Source organism: Nicotiana tomentosiformis, chromosome 9, assembly GCF_000390325.3.
Source record: "Nicotiana tomentosiformis chromosome 9, ASM39032v3, whole genome shotgun sequence".
Taxonomy (NCBI): Eukaryota; Viridiplantae; Streptophyta; class Magnoliopsida; order Solanales; family Solanaceae; genus Nicotiana; species Nicotiana tomentosiformis.
Window position 1 is genome coordinate 43,624,759 of NC_090820.1, and position 18,186 is coordinate 43,642,944.

An 18,186-nucleotide genomic window follows, 5' to 3' on the forward strand; every position below is an offset into this window, starting at 1 on the left:
TACAAATATCTCTTCCACACTATTCATGAACTTATACATAAGCTCTTTTAAACTACCATTCTACTCTTGAGGTGGTTGTCTCATTTCTCTCTCATTCCAGTCATAATAAGGGTATTCGTTCCAACCAGAGTTAAAATTATGCCCATATGAAATGTCATACCTGTATGGACTCGAAACAGAGTGAGACTGTTCAAAAGATGAATCATAATAGGAATACTTACCTGCTTGACAATCAACCCATAGATGATTTCCACCACATTTAAAACAAATAGCACACTTGTGATAATGTTCAGCTGCTAACTCTTCAACCGTTTGCTTAGGTTGGTTGTCCTCCATCTTCACAACATTTAGAGTTCAATATCAAGAAAATATTTTTCAAGTTTTCTCCCTAGCACTTGTCAGGTACTACAAAATAAATCTTGAAGAGAAGTTAATAATAATAATAATAATAATAATAATAATAATAATAATAATAATAAGAAGAAGAAGAAGAAGAAGAAGAAGAAGAAGAAAAGAAAACTAATTCCCGAATTAGCACCAAAACTTCTTTTGAACACTATTAATTACCAATCCCCGGCAACGGCGCCAAAATTTGACGAGCGCAAAACACAACACGAAATTAGTGTTCGCTAGCCAAAGATAGTATAGTTTAATTATCGTCTCCATAGGGATTGGATTTAAATAATGTTCAAGTAATTTTTGGCTTAAACACCATTTAAGATGATCAACACTTGATTTGATGTAATAACTAACTATAATTAACAACTAAATTAAGATTAAGACTAATTGAAATTGATCATAGAGAGTGAGAGTTGAACTAAAAAGGATTGTAAGTAATATGAGAAATAAGGATCACGACAGGATAGATGTAAGATAGCTATTCGGGATCTAACTCTGTTTAAATTCACTTCTAATGTTCTAATGATTCTCACGAATTCAATCGATGATTAGCTTAAACTTAAGGTTAAGATTCCTCTCTCGATTAAATCTGAACTCTACAAAATAAACTAATATGAAGCACTGTGTAGATATGCAAGAACACGTTAATGGACTAGACTTTAGGAAAACATCTCTCGAATATTCTCCTAACTTGGTTTAATCAATAATTCCAAAAGCTCTCTCGATTACTTAGAAGAATCACTAAATTAAATACATACTCAGTACTCGTCCCCCGAACTCGATCCCGACATAACTCTCGAACTTCTATTCATACTTCAAACTTCTCTTTTATTCAATTTAGTTCCAAAAATTCTTCTTAGCCCGGAATTTCAACCTACACAAGAAAAAATATGTAATGAGTATAAATTAGTCATATTTTAGCTTAAATACAATTAAAGTGTAGCAAATAATAGGTGTAAAGTAGTCAAAAACTTGTATTTCTAGCCTACCATCAGATCCACCTAGAGAAAATACAATACTCCAATAACCATATTTCGTAGCATCCCAACGTGATTCATCTTATGGGGGTATTATAATCCTATGTAATTCATGAAATCCCTTCTTTTTGAATCATTACTCAATCTAATGTCGTCATTCTCTTATCATTTATCATAATTATACTCTTATTCTACTATCAGGGCAGCATTCCATCTCTTTTAAATGCCCCTAGTCTTAAACTCCCCTAAGTTCATTCAGACTATACTGAGCTTTTATAACTTACGGAAAGCATCGACTCTCTTGTTTTGATGGGTTTAATCTGAGGACTTACATATTCTCGTCACCTTCCCATTCACCTTTTCTTATCCTTACTCCTGTCTACCTAAAACCTTGTCTCACTACAATATGTTAGCTTGCGACGTACACATATCTATTTATATTACTCATAACCTTCCTTTAACTTGCTAGCACCATAGATTTCCTTATGTTATTCTGAAACCTCAAGTGAGATATCACGTCGTCCCTAACTCTTCTTTACTCTCTTAACTAGACCTCTCGATACCTGGAAATGGTAGGCTGCAAGATATGCTACTGACGACACCACTATCATTTCTAGATACTGAATCACGGCACTTCTAGCCCTCTATCTGAAGTATGGACTATTCACAACCTTCTGCACTTGAGTATCTCGTACCTTCTTTACCTTTACCTTTCTTACCTTTAAATCTCGCATTGTATCTTCTGTCGCTTTCATAACCTCCCTTCCACATAGGTGGAATTCATATCCACATCTTAAAGCTCTACTATAATACATGCACCTATGGTGCATACACAATTCAGCGGGAGCTTCATACTGACTTCTTATGAGGCTGGTACTCTTCTAACTGCTTTATCGTAGAGTTATTATAGAATATGGTCGTTTTACTATCTCTCTTGTACCTATGCTATTAATGGTGATTCTGTAATGTTCTGAGTCACGATTTCTATAATCATCTGGGTCTAATAATTGGACTCCTGATTTACTTATCTATTGTAACTCTCGAGCTTTCTCTTCTCTTTCGGCCTTTATGTAGCTTAAGTTATCTTCCAATATGCGGCTCGGGGTATTAGTTATTACTTTAGCCTTTTGTGGATGCTATGGAACATCCATGTTATAATCTTCTATCAATTCAAGCCTTTGTCTGTGACGTAGTTTTAGCTTATATTGGCCCTATAATTGTAAGAATGTCAACATATATGCTTCATGGATAATACTCTGAAATCATAAGTGTTGTCATAATGTAACTAACTTTGGGCCATAGATCAAAATAATTCCTTTTGTACCTTCTTAGTTGTCTTTAAACGTAAGCAATTACTTTTCCTAGTCGTTCTGCCACTTGTTGCATGAATACTTGGCTTATCTTAGTGACCATGCATATTGGAATTGTGTGCAAATCGTATGACCTCGAATATTACTTTTGATTTTACTTCCTGTTCATTAGTCATGATAGGTGCCACTTTCTTATGGAGTGCATACAATGTCTTAGTGAGACTGTTGTTACAAGATCATTTCTTCTTCAGGTTACTATGCCTAGGTTGAAGCCTTCTTCTTTATTTCCTCAGGTAGTCTTTTGTTGTAGTACTTAGGGGAGACCCTCTAACTCTTGTAAATCTACAAGCTTATTACATTGTATACTTGACGGAATTTTCGATGTTCTTACTTGCCTATAATTATCCTTAGTTACTTTCCTTCGTACCTTGTGCTCAAAAGTTTACTTCTGAACTTGAATTTTGATTGTCTCCCCTGTGTCACTCTCTTTTATTTTCGTAACACTTATACGATACCTTTAACTACCCCGATTTCTATCTGAATATTTCTCCAGGATTTCGATCTCGTATCTGCGAGACTGAATTTCCTATGTTGGGTTTCACTGTGTTTATCTTGCATGATCTGCTGATTTATCTTAGACCTCTTGTCTAGCTATAACTAGGCTCTTCCTGAATCAACTAACTACTCATCGGTCCATGCTCATATCTATATATTATGTAACCTCTCTTGGGTTATGTCTTTTGTCTTAACTTACCTTTCGCACTGGCTCCTAATGTATCAAGTGTCCATTCATACTTATTTATCAATTAACATCCTGGTAGGGAACCTTTACTGCCTATTCTTGGCGTCGTTCTTACATAACGTTTTGGAGTTGTAACATATCTATAGGATTTGAATAAATTCAACCTCATTCATTTTGCCTTTTTACCACATTATTCCTTTCCCATTCTATATTTACCTGAACCACTTAACTCCGATTCAATACCATATTACACCATCTTTACCCTTTTGGAAAGTACTAACATTTAATGCTCTGAAGTTTTCCATGTAGATGTTTTAACTCTTAATCTTTGGTGTCTTATCACATCTTCAATGACCCTTACTCGCCTTGCAGTAACCATTCTGTACCAGGGATAACTAAATTTCTTACACACAAGGGTGACACCTAGTGTAACAGGCACATTTAGTCCCTTAATCTTAACTCTGCTCACAACGTTTGCTAAAGGGAAACGTCTTCCTTAATGACCTTTAAAGGTTAATCTTTTGTTGTCCACTCTATTATTTCTAGAATGTGGTCTCTGAAATTCTCACGATGCCGACTATTATCAAATCCTTCTGTCCCTAATTCATATTCGATTTTTATCTTGTTTACTAGCTCATACTAATTTCTATTACTTCGAGGGGTCTAACTTATCCTTCTGGTAATCATGTTGGAGTCACAAACTCATTTCTCGAAATGAGGATTTGAATTTATGGCTTATACTCTTTTATTATCTCAAGGTCTATCTCCTTTTGTGTTTTCCTTCACTTGACTATAGACTTTGTCATCCTGCCATATATTGATTTACCGTTATCACCCATTTATCACATCTCAAACATAATGTTTCATTTACTCTCTTCTTATTCTCCTTCTAATATTTATGTCTATCACTTTATAAAAACTACAACAAAACATTCTTTCGCTTTAGCTCCCCTTGCTCCATCTCACTGGCTCTTTGGGTCGCCTAAAATTCTCTCTTTACTAGGGATGGGAGTCATACTAAGGTAAATATTTATCCCTTCTAGGATTTCACGTTTGCAATATCCTTCGAAAATATTAGATAACGCTAACAATCCATCTACCATTTTGGGTTACTCTAACCCCAATTGGATCCCGATATCCTATCCTTCTCTTAAACTATATATGTTAGCTCCCATAGGGAATAGCTGAGATGGGTGTGACCATTTGTACATACCTCTGTTACTGTTGAAAGTAACCCAGAATGCTTATATTTCTCTGCTTGAATGGAAATACTAATAATCTTTACTAACTGGGTACCTCGTACCCTTCTTTACCATGCTTCTTTTACCCGTTGAAACTTATACTTTAACCTTTTGATACTCCTATGGCTTGCTATTTGTAGGGTGTGTTAGATATTCCCATCATAGGGTCGTAAGTAGGAAATATGCACATCTTGTATGCACGATCTGCTAGGGCCTCAAACTGGGCCACATCGTCAAGAACGCTCCTTCTATTAATGCACTTACCTGTTGTTGTGTTAGCCCTTTGGCTAGCTGTAATCTTTATAATTGCAAGCATCCCTGTATCATAAGCAAATATAAGTCCTGGCTCAAACTCTTATGACTTAGCTCTATAGCATGATTTTAATTTGAAAGAATCGTAACAAACTCCTAAATGCCTTGTAGCTTCCTATTTATATAATGTGGTGCACAAAATAGCTATAAACAAGACTTAACTAGACACGACTTGTAGACTCCCTAGGACAGAACTACTCTGATACCAAGTTTTTCACGCCCCAAACCTAGGGAGGCATGGCCAGCATGCGATGCCATACTCGGCCCGAGTGTACCACTGTGTAACTGTAACTCTGGAGGGGTAACCCTCAACTTAAGCCGGCGAGGCCTACCTGCAAGCTCACAATACCAATCAAGGCCGATGAAGCCATATCCTGAATCATCAAAAAATAATGTTTATCTTATCTGAGGGGTAGACATACCCAAAATCTCATATACATAATTGTGTAAGCTGACGAGGTTGCCATGAACGTCTACAACCAGCAATACCAAACTGAACATGTACATAGGGCTGAACAATATTGATATACAAAATATACAGGACTCGTCTACAAGCCTCTAGAGATAACAAAATTGTATCATGGTCGGGACAGGGCCTCGACCTACCCATCAAACCTTTATATATATAATGGATTTTAAAATCTAGACCATGTAACTCCGGGGAGTGGAGCTTACCAATCAGGCTAATGTTTGCTCTGTCTACTAGGAAGGTCTATCCGGCTGTCTATCAGGACCTGCAGGTATGAAATGCAGCATCCCTTGTAAAAGGGATGTCAGTACAATATAATGTACCGAGTATATAAGACAATAAAATAATTGAAAACTAAGACTGAAATGATAATATAATAACTGAAAGTAACTCGGAGTCAAAGATGATCTCAAGATATGTTTACCTGTTGATACTGACTCAACTCTCTCAATAAAACAAGTAAAATAGTTGTCCGGCCCTATAAGGCTCGGTACGTGTAACTATTTTGCCGTAGTAGGCTCTCTCATAGGCACTCGTCCATAATAGGTTTAGTATCTCGGTCATTCTGGGCTCGCTCATAGGCGCTCAGCCACAGTAGGCTCGATATATAACTTACCATCTGATCAGAGGTTGTCCAATAGGGGCCTTCCCACCAAATAGCTCGGTGGTGGTGAAAATACTGTAATATTGTATATATATATATATATATATATATATATATATATATATATATATATATACCCTCTGCTCTCTTGACTGAAAGAAGACAATACTTATGAGACTATGATAATGTACATAAATTCAGGAATACGAACTTCTCTTTATGTCTCGTTATCAAACGCATGTAGTTACGGGACGTTGCCAAAATGAAGGAAAGGTTTAGCCTTAACATACCTTATCCGTGTTGATTCTTTAATACCTTCCAAGCAACTCTTCAAACAACGCAACTCAATCTACCATAGCACAAGGAGATTCAAAATCAGTGCTAATTAAAGGCTAAGTCTGTAGCTTAAGCTAGTAGGTTATTTACTTAAATTCGAGCAGCATCTCCCCTGTAACAAGGGCCTCCTCCAATACCATATACCAACAACAACAACCAGAGTAATCCAAAAACATATAAGTATCAATAACAAGACACCATATAACAACAACAAGTCACAACTACTTCACGACGAGCGACAATCTCGGATTGAATCCCTTTACAACCCTTCAACCCCATTATCATTCATTCTTAAATTTAGTAATATATTCAGTCTACTAACCAATACTTTTTAAAGAATTTCCAACATTCTACTCAATTTCAAAGTTACCCGAAATAGCCCAACACAAGATAATATCACTTTGGACAACATCCAAATGCTTTATAGTCATTTCCTTTTCTAGTTACTAATTTCCTCAACAAGATTGTCATATAAACCAATATAATCATACTAACAATATCATAGCCAATTTATTTCCCATAATTTCCAGCCACTTAAGTTCATAAGAACAATGTTCAAAATAATCCATCAAGAACAACAACATCTCAAGCTAAACCAAGTATTATCTTGTAGTTTATCATCCTAACAACTTAACCAGCATACAAGCAAGATTAAGTACAATTATTAGGTTGTACCTTAACCAGTAGCAACAACTTGAAATTTCAGCCATAAAACAGCCCACAACAATCCTCAATGATAAAACACCCTCAAAGAGGTGTTGTTCTTCACTAGGACTAGCTTTTGATGTTGAAGTATGGTGTAATCACTTGGATTCGCCTTCAAATCCTTATGGAATCTGTTTAGGAGGGTTAGAAGGAGTGTAGGGATGAAGTTGGGTCGAAAAATGATAAATAATGTTTGTCCAAATCATTTTTAAAGTGAAGTAGATTGACCACCGCCTAAATGGATCCCATAGAGAGCTGCTTGCGCAATCTCACGAAAACGCGAATATCTCTCTACTCCAATATCGTATCAACAAAAGGTTTAATGATTTAGAAACTAGACTCATAGATCTTAAATTTTATGAGTGGATCATCCCGTAACTCCAAGTATATTAGGAGAAAATATCAGTGAAATTAAACCCAAAGTTTAGTATAATTTATGAACGTAACTTGTGACGATTTTCGTCGACTTTTGTTTCACAATTCCCTTGACTTAAAAACATAAAAATCGACTATAATACGACTAAAATACCTCATAAAATCACCTTCTTATCATGTTAATCACCCTAGTATCACCCTAAAGTGCGGGTTATAACACTTCCAACTTGCCGACTTTCAACGAAACTTATTTTCTTTTATTCATTTAGCTTCTAAACCTTCCAACCCTCTTGGTACTTGCAATTCATGATCTTACATATTTGTAACCTCCAAGTCAATATTATTAACTTACTTTATGTATTTTCATAGATGATCTCATTTCTGAGCTTACATCACTTGACTTACGATGTACTTTTGCGGACGAAAACATGAGGTGTAATATTATTTCCCCCTTTGGAACATTAATCCTCAAATGTTGACTGATGCGCTTATCAGTCTCATAACCTATATCTCTTATGAATACTTTAATATTGTCCTAGATATCTACCCAAACTATTTTTTCTTAACCCATTTTTAACCCACCTAAATCGAACCCAACCTGCCCATTTGCCACCCACTAATCATAGCCAATTTACTTCCCATAATTTCTAGTCACTTAAAGTTCATAAGAGTAACTTTCAAAACAATCCATCAAGAACAACATCTCAAGCTAATCCAAGTATTCTCTTGTAGTTTATCATCCTAACAAATTAACCAACATACAAGAAAGCTTAAGAACAATTATTAGGACGTTATACTCACCTTAACCAGTAGAAACAACTTGAAATTTCATCCAAGCACAGCCCACAACAATCCTCAATGATAACCCAGCCTCAAAGAGGTGTTGTTCTTCACTAGGACTATTTTTTTATGTTGAATTATAGTGTAACCATTTGAATTCACCTTCAAACCCTAATGGAATCTGTTTAGGTAGGGATTGGGTCAAAAAATGATAAAGAATGGCCGTCCAACTAATTTTTAAAGTGAGGTAGGTCGGCCACCGCCTAAGTGGGTCCCATAGGGAGCTGCTTGTGCAGTCTCGCAAAAATGCGAATATCTCTCTACTCCAACGTCGTATCGACGGACGGTTTAATGCGTTAGAAACTAGACTCGTAGATCTTACATTTTGTGAGTGGATAATAACTTAACTCTAAGTATATAAGGATAAAAACTCACTGACATTAAGCCTAAATTTCAGTACAGTTTATGAACGTAACGCGTGACGACTTTCATCAAATTTGGTTTCACAACTCGCTTGACTTTAAAACTTAACACACGAATATCATAAGACTATAATACCTCATAACATCACCTTCTTATCATGTTAATTACTCTAGTCTCACCCCAAAGTACGGGTTATAATATTCCCAACTTGTCGACTTTCGACGAAACTTATTTTCTTCTATTCATTTAGCTTCTAAATCTTCCAACCCTCTTGGTACTTGCAGTTCATGATATTAAGTATTTGTAATCTCCAAGGTAACATGATTAACTTACTTTGTGTACTTTCAACGATGATCTCATTTCTGAGCTTACATCAATTGACATACGACGTAATTTTGTGTACGAAAACATGGGGTGTAACAGGACTATCTGATACTCAACCCGAATATACGCCCAAGTATGAAATCACCTTATGAACCTATAAGAACCTTTAAATCTCGATTCCGAGAGAATTTACTCAAAAGTCAAATCTTTGTCAACTCTTCCAACTTAAAGCTTCCAAATTGAGAATTATTCTTCCAAATCAACTCTGAACTTTTCAAAAATCGAAACCAACTGCACATCCAAGTCATAATACATATAGTGAAGCTACTTATGGTCTCAAACTGCCGAACAACATGCAGAGCTCTAAACGACTGGTCGAGTCGTTACATCCGTTGTATGTTTATTTGTCAGAACACTAGATATTTTACTTGTTCCTTAGCTACTGATTGGGACTGAAAACTACTTAGAAGGGAGTACATCTATGATAATGTCACTTCTTCTGAAGAATAAATTGGGATTTGTAGATGGATTATGTACTGGAGATCAGTACAAAAAAGACCTTTTAAAATTGTGTTATTCGGATAGATGTAATGTAATTAGGCACTCATGGAATATGAGTTCAGTTGCACTGGAACTCATGAGAGGAATTAGTTATTCCACAAATACGTAGAAGGTTTGAAAAGCAGTGAAGGAGAGGTTTAATAAAGTGAATACTACCAAATTTTATCACATGAATAGGAAAATTAGTTGCTTAACACATAAAATTTCTAGTGTCTCTATGTCTTTTTCTAGACTTAATGATATGTGGGATGAATTTGAGTCAATTATCCCCTTTCAGTCCAAGGTTTTTATCATATTTCTTCATCAGCAGAAATTCATGACGTTTTTAATGGGGTTGAATGATGATTATGCACCATAGAGCAAGATTTTGATAAGTCACCCAATACCTACTCTTGATCAAGCTTACTTAATAATAGTTCAAGAGAAAAGTTAGAGGATGGGCAGTAGTATGTTACAATGTGGGATTTTAGGAAGTACACCTCTGAATGCTAAAAGTAGTGCACTAGTTAAAACAAATGCCTTTAATATGAGACCTAGGAAGAATATATGGTTGTTGTATGATTATTATAAATTTAAGGGACATTCAAGAGAATCTTTTTATTAACTGACGGGTTATCCACCGAGATTCAAGTTTGGTAACAACAAGAGAAGAGTAGCATATATAGTTCAACTATTCACCACAAAGCAGTACTAGCAAATTCAACAAAGAGAGTCAGCCACCAGATGCTGCCAATATGGTAGGTAATTCACTTATTGATCAAAGTTGTTGGATTATTGACTCTAATGCTTCTAATCATATGGCCTCATATTTGAATCTACTGTTATGTCCAAATCCAGTTTCAGAACCTAAATCTGCCTCTATATATTTACCTAATGGAAGTAATACTATAATCATTCATGTAGGAACATGCATTCTGCCCAACTCTTATATACTTCATAATGTACTCTATGTTCCTCAATTCTAGTATAATATTCTATCGATTTATAGATATACAAAGTAACTAAATATTCTGTCAATTTTCACCTTAATTATGTGTCTTTAAGAACCTCTCCAATGGCACGGTGAAGGGGATTGGTAAATCAAGAGTGCCCACTACATCCTCAACTCTTCAATGTTATTCCTTCTTCTAAATGCATGTTTATTTCCGCTCAACAAAGTACAAGTATTTTATGAAAATACTGGGTCATGCCCCCTTTTTAATTTTACACAAAATTTCTACAATAACTAGACATCTATCTAGTATTCCTATTTCTACTTGTAACTGTCATGTTTTCGCACTAGACAAACAAACCATAGTACTTTCAAATCTACTTGTTTATTTCAACTTGTACATATGGATGTCTAAGCTCCATATAGAGTATGTACTCATAATGGTTTCAAGTACTTTTTTATTCATTTTTAGGACTATACCAAATTGACTTGGACTTTCCTTTTAAGATTGAAGAGTGATGTGTATGTTGTATTGAATGACTTTCTTCATCAATAAAAACCAATTCCCCACTTCTGTTAACACTCTCGGATCAGATAATAGTTCTAAATATTTTCACACCCTTTGTTCTAACCTTTTCAAAGCCAAAGGCATTATTCACCAAAGCATTTGTGTACATACTCCACAATAGAATAGAGTTGTGGTAAGAAAACACAAGTACCTTCTTGATATAGGAAGAGCTTTAAGATTCAAGACAACATTCCACTAAAATTTGGGAGGGGGTACATTCTTACAGCAAATTACATTATTATCATGCTACCTAGTGCTATCTTACATGGAAAGTCTTCTTATGAAGTATTTCATGGGAAGCCACCTAACCTTGACCATATGAGAATCATGGAATGTATTTGTTATGCCACAAGACTTAATTTTCATGATAACTTCACCTCTAAGAATATTCCTATTGTGTTTATGGGTTATGCACCTAAACAAAAGGGGTACAAACTTTATGATATTGAAGCTAATAAATTTATTGTTAGCCAAGATGTTAGTTTCAAAGAAGGAGTTTTTCCATTCAAGTATCCAAAGGATAAATTCCTTGTTTCTGAATTTGATCCTATGCATCCCTCTTCAGATTTCCTTTATGACTTTGATTCTCTACCAACTACTATATCATCTATATTACCAGATACTCATGTCACTTCTCTTGAACTACTAGATCATCATTCTCTTTTCTCTGAACTAATGGTTCCTGGTTCTCCACCTAGTCATGATGTTTCACCTTCATTGTCACCTCTTGCTACTACCTCAAATATTATGCCAGTCGAACTACAGTTACACCATGTACAGCTCAGAAATCCAGCAAAACAACCAAGCTCTTTTATTTGTAACGAACCCACCGGTCGTTTTAAGCTTTAGGATTCTGTTTGGTGATTTAAGACTTTGAGTATCTTCATATAATGTACTATGACTTGTGTGTATGGTCGGTTTTAATTTTTGAGTGGTTTGGGATTGATCTTGAAGAATGACTCTTGATTTGGGAGATTTAAATTGGAAGAGTTGATCAAGATTTGACTTTTGGGTAAACGGACTCGAAATTAGGTTTTGATTATTCCGATAGGTCCTTACAATGATATTAGACTGTATGTATGTTTGGATTTGCTTTTGGAGGTTCCTAGAAGAATTTGACACTTCTTGTCGAAAGTTGGCAATATGAAGAACCTAAGAGTTCATCAGTTTTACCAAGTGTTGACTTTGATGTTATTAGATTCCAATTGGTGTTTCTATAATTTGGATAGGTCTATATAGTTGAATTAAACTTGTGTGCAAAGTTCGGAAGTAATATGAAGTGTCTAAGTATGATTTGGACACTCTGTGAAAGAATGAATATTTAACAACTTAAGATAAATTCTTTTTGATTTGAGCCTTGATTCTTAGTTGTGATGTTAACATGGGTGTTTTGAGGCTTAGGATAAGTTTGGATAATGTATTTGTACTTGTTGATATGATTGGATGGGTCCCGAGGGGCTCAGGTATGTTTTGGATCATTGATTGAGAGACTAGTTAAATTAAAGATTTAAAATTTAACCACGGTCAATATCGGGTCAAGACAGTCTCTTTTAGGTATTTTGAGTGCGTGAATAGGTTCATATCATGTTTTATAATTGAAATGCATATATGGATTGTGTTCCGGAGGTTACGAATGAGTTTTGAGTGCTAAAACAATGATATTGCGATTATTGATTTTCTATTGCAACAATTCCAAAAATACCGGTTATGTCTCTAAAATTTTCGAACTTCCTTTAAAACTTCAAAACATCATATCTCCCTTATTTTAAGGCCAAATTGGGTGATTCAAAAGGTTATCTTGGGTCTAATCTCGCAAGGATTATGTTGGGCTTATCAAATGTGAGTTTCAGGATCATATAACATCTGATTCAGGCTAGGACAGCTGCTGTATTTTTTATTTATTGATTTCGGGATTTAGTTACATTTTCTCACAAAGTTTTGGAGCTCGGAAAGAGGCGATGTTTGAGACATTTTTCATCTACTTTATTGGGTAAGTAAACCTAACCCAAATTTATGATTATAACATAAATCTACCAGTGATTTTGGCTCTAAATCAAGGAATCTTAAAGAAGAAAAGAGGAGTTTGGCTTGAAATATAAGAAAGTATATTTTGGGGGTTTTGGGAAAACTTTTCTAAGATGAAAAATAGAGATTTGAATCCCGATTTGGAGTCGTATTTGGATGAAACTTGTATATTTAGACTTGTATTGGATTGGATTTTCGGAATTGTGGGTTTTGTCGAGTTCCGGTGTGTGGGCTTGTCATGACCCAAAATTCCACCTTGAGGATCGTGATGGCACTTAATCTTTAAAACTAGATAAGCCGATCACTTATAGCAGTAAAACCAATAAAAACATGATATCATGAAGCAAATTTTAATATAAATACGGAAATAAAGGTGATACAAGCCAACACGACGATAATCACAACAAATTCTCAAGAATAGGTAGTACAAAGTCACGAACTCTACTGAATACATAGAAATAACTCAAATACAATTCTGTTCGGATAGATAATTGACAATACAAATGTAAGGAAAGGACTCTAAGGGACTGCAACGATTCAAGCAGCTCTACCTTGAATCATCATGATCAAAGAAAACTCTCTGCTCGAATTTGTTGTTTCCAACACCTGGATCTGCACAAAAATGTGCAGAAGTGTAGTATGAGTACACTACGGTCGGTACCTAGTAAGTATCAAGACTAACCTCGGTGGAGTAGTGACGAGGTTCAAGTCAATACACTCACTATTCAAATAACATGTACAATATATCAAAGACTAGCAACATTAGGAATAATAGAAGGAAATAAATGTAACTTCAATAGAGCAAGTAATAATAACTTAATACAAGTAAAGCACAGTTTCAACAAACGGATCATCAAATAGATCGCACACATATGGCACCTCGTGCGCACATTATCAATCACTCTCACACAGAAAAGACCTCACGCCACAACATAAATCACACTTGCATGACAAAGACCTCTTGCCACAATATAGGCTACTCACACGGCAAGACCTCGTGCCACAATATAAATTACACTTGTAGGCAAAAACCTTGTGCCACAATATAGATCACACTCACATGGTAAAGACCTTGTGCTACAATGTATATTGTACCCATGTCAGTTACCAATAATATGTTACGGAGGAATTTATCAAGAATCAAATAAAGTAAAGTATGATAACGAATTTTCTTTTTACTTCAATTTGTTATGTTACCAACAACTCAATGGAATATGAGATAGCAACTCCACGTAGGAAATTCATCTTGGAAACCAAATCATCAAGTAATAACAAAGACATGGATTGGCATATTGAAAATAATGCAACAAATCACGTAAAACTGCATGATACACTCAAAGAAGTCATAAGCACAAATAAGAATACCCCTTTTTCATCAACAGTATAACCCCATGCCATCATATATAATACCCACACAGTCACCCTTATCTCACAACATGCGCCATAATAAACTAAATGCCCGCCTCATCTCGCCACAATCATATTAACAATATTTCACTGTGTCTTGCCACATGCGCAAACCCGATATTGGTCTCGCCGCATGTGCAATATCAACAATAACAATAGTACGGAATAAACCTCGTGTAAACACCTGACAATCCGCCTAACAAGTCAACATGTGCCATAACCATAACAACACAACATGCCAACAATTATCATCAAAACATAATCTCACAATTTGCCAACACAGTGCACAAGGATAAACCAATAAAGGAAATGTGGATGGGTGTTTAACATCATAACATGAATTCAGCTAACTCAATTTAGCAATAATCTCACAAACACCCAACTTGGTCAATTTAGGAAATGCAACTCCTAAAATAGGGTCTCTAGCATGGGACGTGAACTCAAGTAATCATCCAAAGTGAATACACGAAGAGCAAAGACCTTTCAAGCAAATCAAGACAATAAGAGCAACCTCAGGTCAAATTCGATCATAAATCATACATATGACCGTGTACACACTCGTCACCTTATGTACATGTCAATCACACACATCTCAAATAAACAATTAGGCCAAATCCTAAGGGGTAATTCTCCCACACAAAGTTAAGCAAGATACTTACCTTAAATTGCCTAAATGAACACTCAAAATAGCTTTTCCTTTATAATTCACCTCCACTCGGCCCAAATCTAACCAAAATCAACTTAATAACATCAAATAATGCAAGAGAAATCAATTTCAATTAATAAAGTTAAGATTTTTACATAATTTTCCAAAGTCAACAAAAGTCAACATCGGGCTCGCGCGGTCAAAACCCGAGTCAAATGTTAGATCTTTTCTACCCATAGCCCCATGAATACAAATATTTGTTTAGTTTTCAAATCCTAGTCCAATTCGACTCTCAAATCTCAAATTTTTTATTTTTTAAAACATAGTCAAATATTCCCAAAATTTCTCTTCAAATCTCATAAATAATCATGTTATATAATCAAAAGTGAGTCAAAATCACTTACCCAATTGATTTAGCTTACCTAATGGGTTGGGTTAGGTGTCATCACAACTGAATGTGATTTTGAATCGTGATATTATTTTGGTTGACTGACTATGTTCATCCTCCTCTACCTTCCACATTTTCTTCACCCTATCCTATACAACAATTTGTGTCTTATTTTCATCCTCCTTCTCATTTTCAGTCTTTCTTTGCCTCTTTTTCTTGAGACACTAATCCATTTTCTGATTCCCAAGATATTGAGGATGACACGTCATTTTAGAAAATGAAACTTGAGATAGAAGCCATGGAACAAAACCACACTTGGAAAGTAGTTGACTTGCTTCCTGGCAAAGTGCCTATAGGATGTACGTGGGTATACAAAATAAACTACAATGTTGATGGGTATGTTGAGAGGTTCAAAGTTAGGCTAGTTGCTAAGGGATATAGTGCATTGATTTTTATGATACCTTTTCTCCTATAGACAAAATGACCACTATGAGAACTGTCATGACTATTGCACCCCTTAAGCACTGTCCTATCTTTCAAATGAATGTTCACAATACTTTTTTGAATGGTGATCTTGATAAAGAAGTTTACATGATTCCGCCTCAGAAATTTGGTAGCCCGGAGGTGGGGCACGGAGAACTTAGCATATAGAATACTCAAATCCTTATATGGCTTAAAACGGACTTTTAGGCAATGAAACTTGAAACTGACACACGCCTTACTAATATCTAATTTCCAGCAAAGCAGACATGGCTACTTACTGTTTATTAGAATCACTAATAAAAATTTGTGTGTATACTTGTATATGTAGATAATTTACTTGTCACAAGTAATGATCCGGAAGAAACTCAAGTAGCCAAGGCTGCACCTAAGAACTTTAAGTTGAAGGATATTGGATAATTAAGGGAATTGAATTTGCCAGATCAAGTGAGGGAATTCTAATGTCCCAAAGGAAATATGCTCTGGAAATAATTTAAGAAGCAAGGCTCTCAATTTCAAAACCTAAGGAGACCCCAATGGAATAGAACATAAAGCTCACTAGTACAGAGTTTGATGAACTTGTGAAAGCAAGTATTTCTAATGAACTTTTAAAAGACAAGAGCAGTTTTTAAAGGTTGATTGAGAAGTTGTTGTATTTAACAATAACAAGACCTGACATTGCATATACAGTATAGTGCTTGAGCAAGTCCATGCATGCACCTAAGAGGTCTTACTATGAAGCTTCCATATATGTAGTAAAGTATGTTAAGAATCAACCTGGACTTGGGCTTTTGATGTCAACCACAAGTGCAAAGAGAGAAGAAGCATTTTGCGACTCAGATTGGCTCCATATCCCATGTCTAGAAAGTCAGTTATAGGCTTTTGCATCAAGCTAGGGACCTCACTCATTTTTTGGAAGGCAAAGAAGCAAAGCACTATTTCTAAGAGCTCAAAAGAAGTTGAGTAAAGGAGCATGGCATAGATAGTGGCTAAACTAATGTGGTTACACGGATTGTTGAAGGAGTTAAAGGTGGATGTAATGCTACCAATGGATTTTTATCGTAACAACAAGGTTGATCTATAGATAGCATCAAATCTTATATATCATATCACTTTATCAGAGAGAAGATACAAGAAGGTTTGATTAAAACTATATATATTTCCGGCCAAAAGCAGCCAGATGATATTCTGACAAAGCCTTGGGACATCAAAAACATTCAAAATTCTATCCAAGTTGGGAATGTAGAAATAAGTATTTTGAAATGATCTCATATTTAGTTATTTAACTTGTATCATTCTAAAAGAAAAGTTAGTTATGTTGTTAGATGAGGAACCTGTATTGGTTGTTAGTAGAGTTGGTTAGTTGTAATATTTACATAAGTGATGTAAAATACATTTCTCTGCAGAATTGAACAGAATATAATGAGATTCACTTTCGCTCTCTAGAAGTTTCCTCTCCCTTCTCTCTAAGTCTCATCTTTCTCTAGCTCAAAACTCATCAATGACAATCCCAGTGCTTAGTTTTAACAGTATACCAAGAAACTCTTTTTTGAGTCAACTGAACTAACTTCAATCCCATATAGTAGGTATCAATAATTAAGAAAATTCATTTTTGGCATACTAAAACTACTCTAACAACTTTTAGGCAATATCACGGTCCACTTTCAATTGTTCCACAATATCTAGATTTACTAAATAATGATTGCGGTAAAAAAGATAAATTTTTACTTTACCGAGATGAAATATGAAGATTAATTCTATTTTATTTAATATGATTGGAAGGAAAATATAATTTATACATTTCTGCATTTAAGTTCATCTACTTCTATTTCACTTTCTCCTAGCCTTCTTTACCAAGTGATAAGTATTATTTATCCGTCACTTTCACTTCTCCTACCTTCCCCTTTACTTCTCAAATTTTCAAGCAAACATAATAATTATAATAACCTTTTAGCATATATTTCTAATTATTTGACATTCTAAGTTCCAAATAAAAAAATAATATGACGAGTGAAAGTAACTCTCATCTTAATGTTTTTTTAGCACTTCAATTGTTAAGTTGGTTCTTTGACAGACATACCTTTTTTGCATCTGTCACTGTTCATTTTACACTATAACTGGTTTTGTTAACTACTGAACCAATATTGTTGTATGGGGGTAAATTATGTCCATATTTAAAGTTC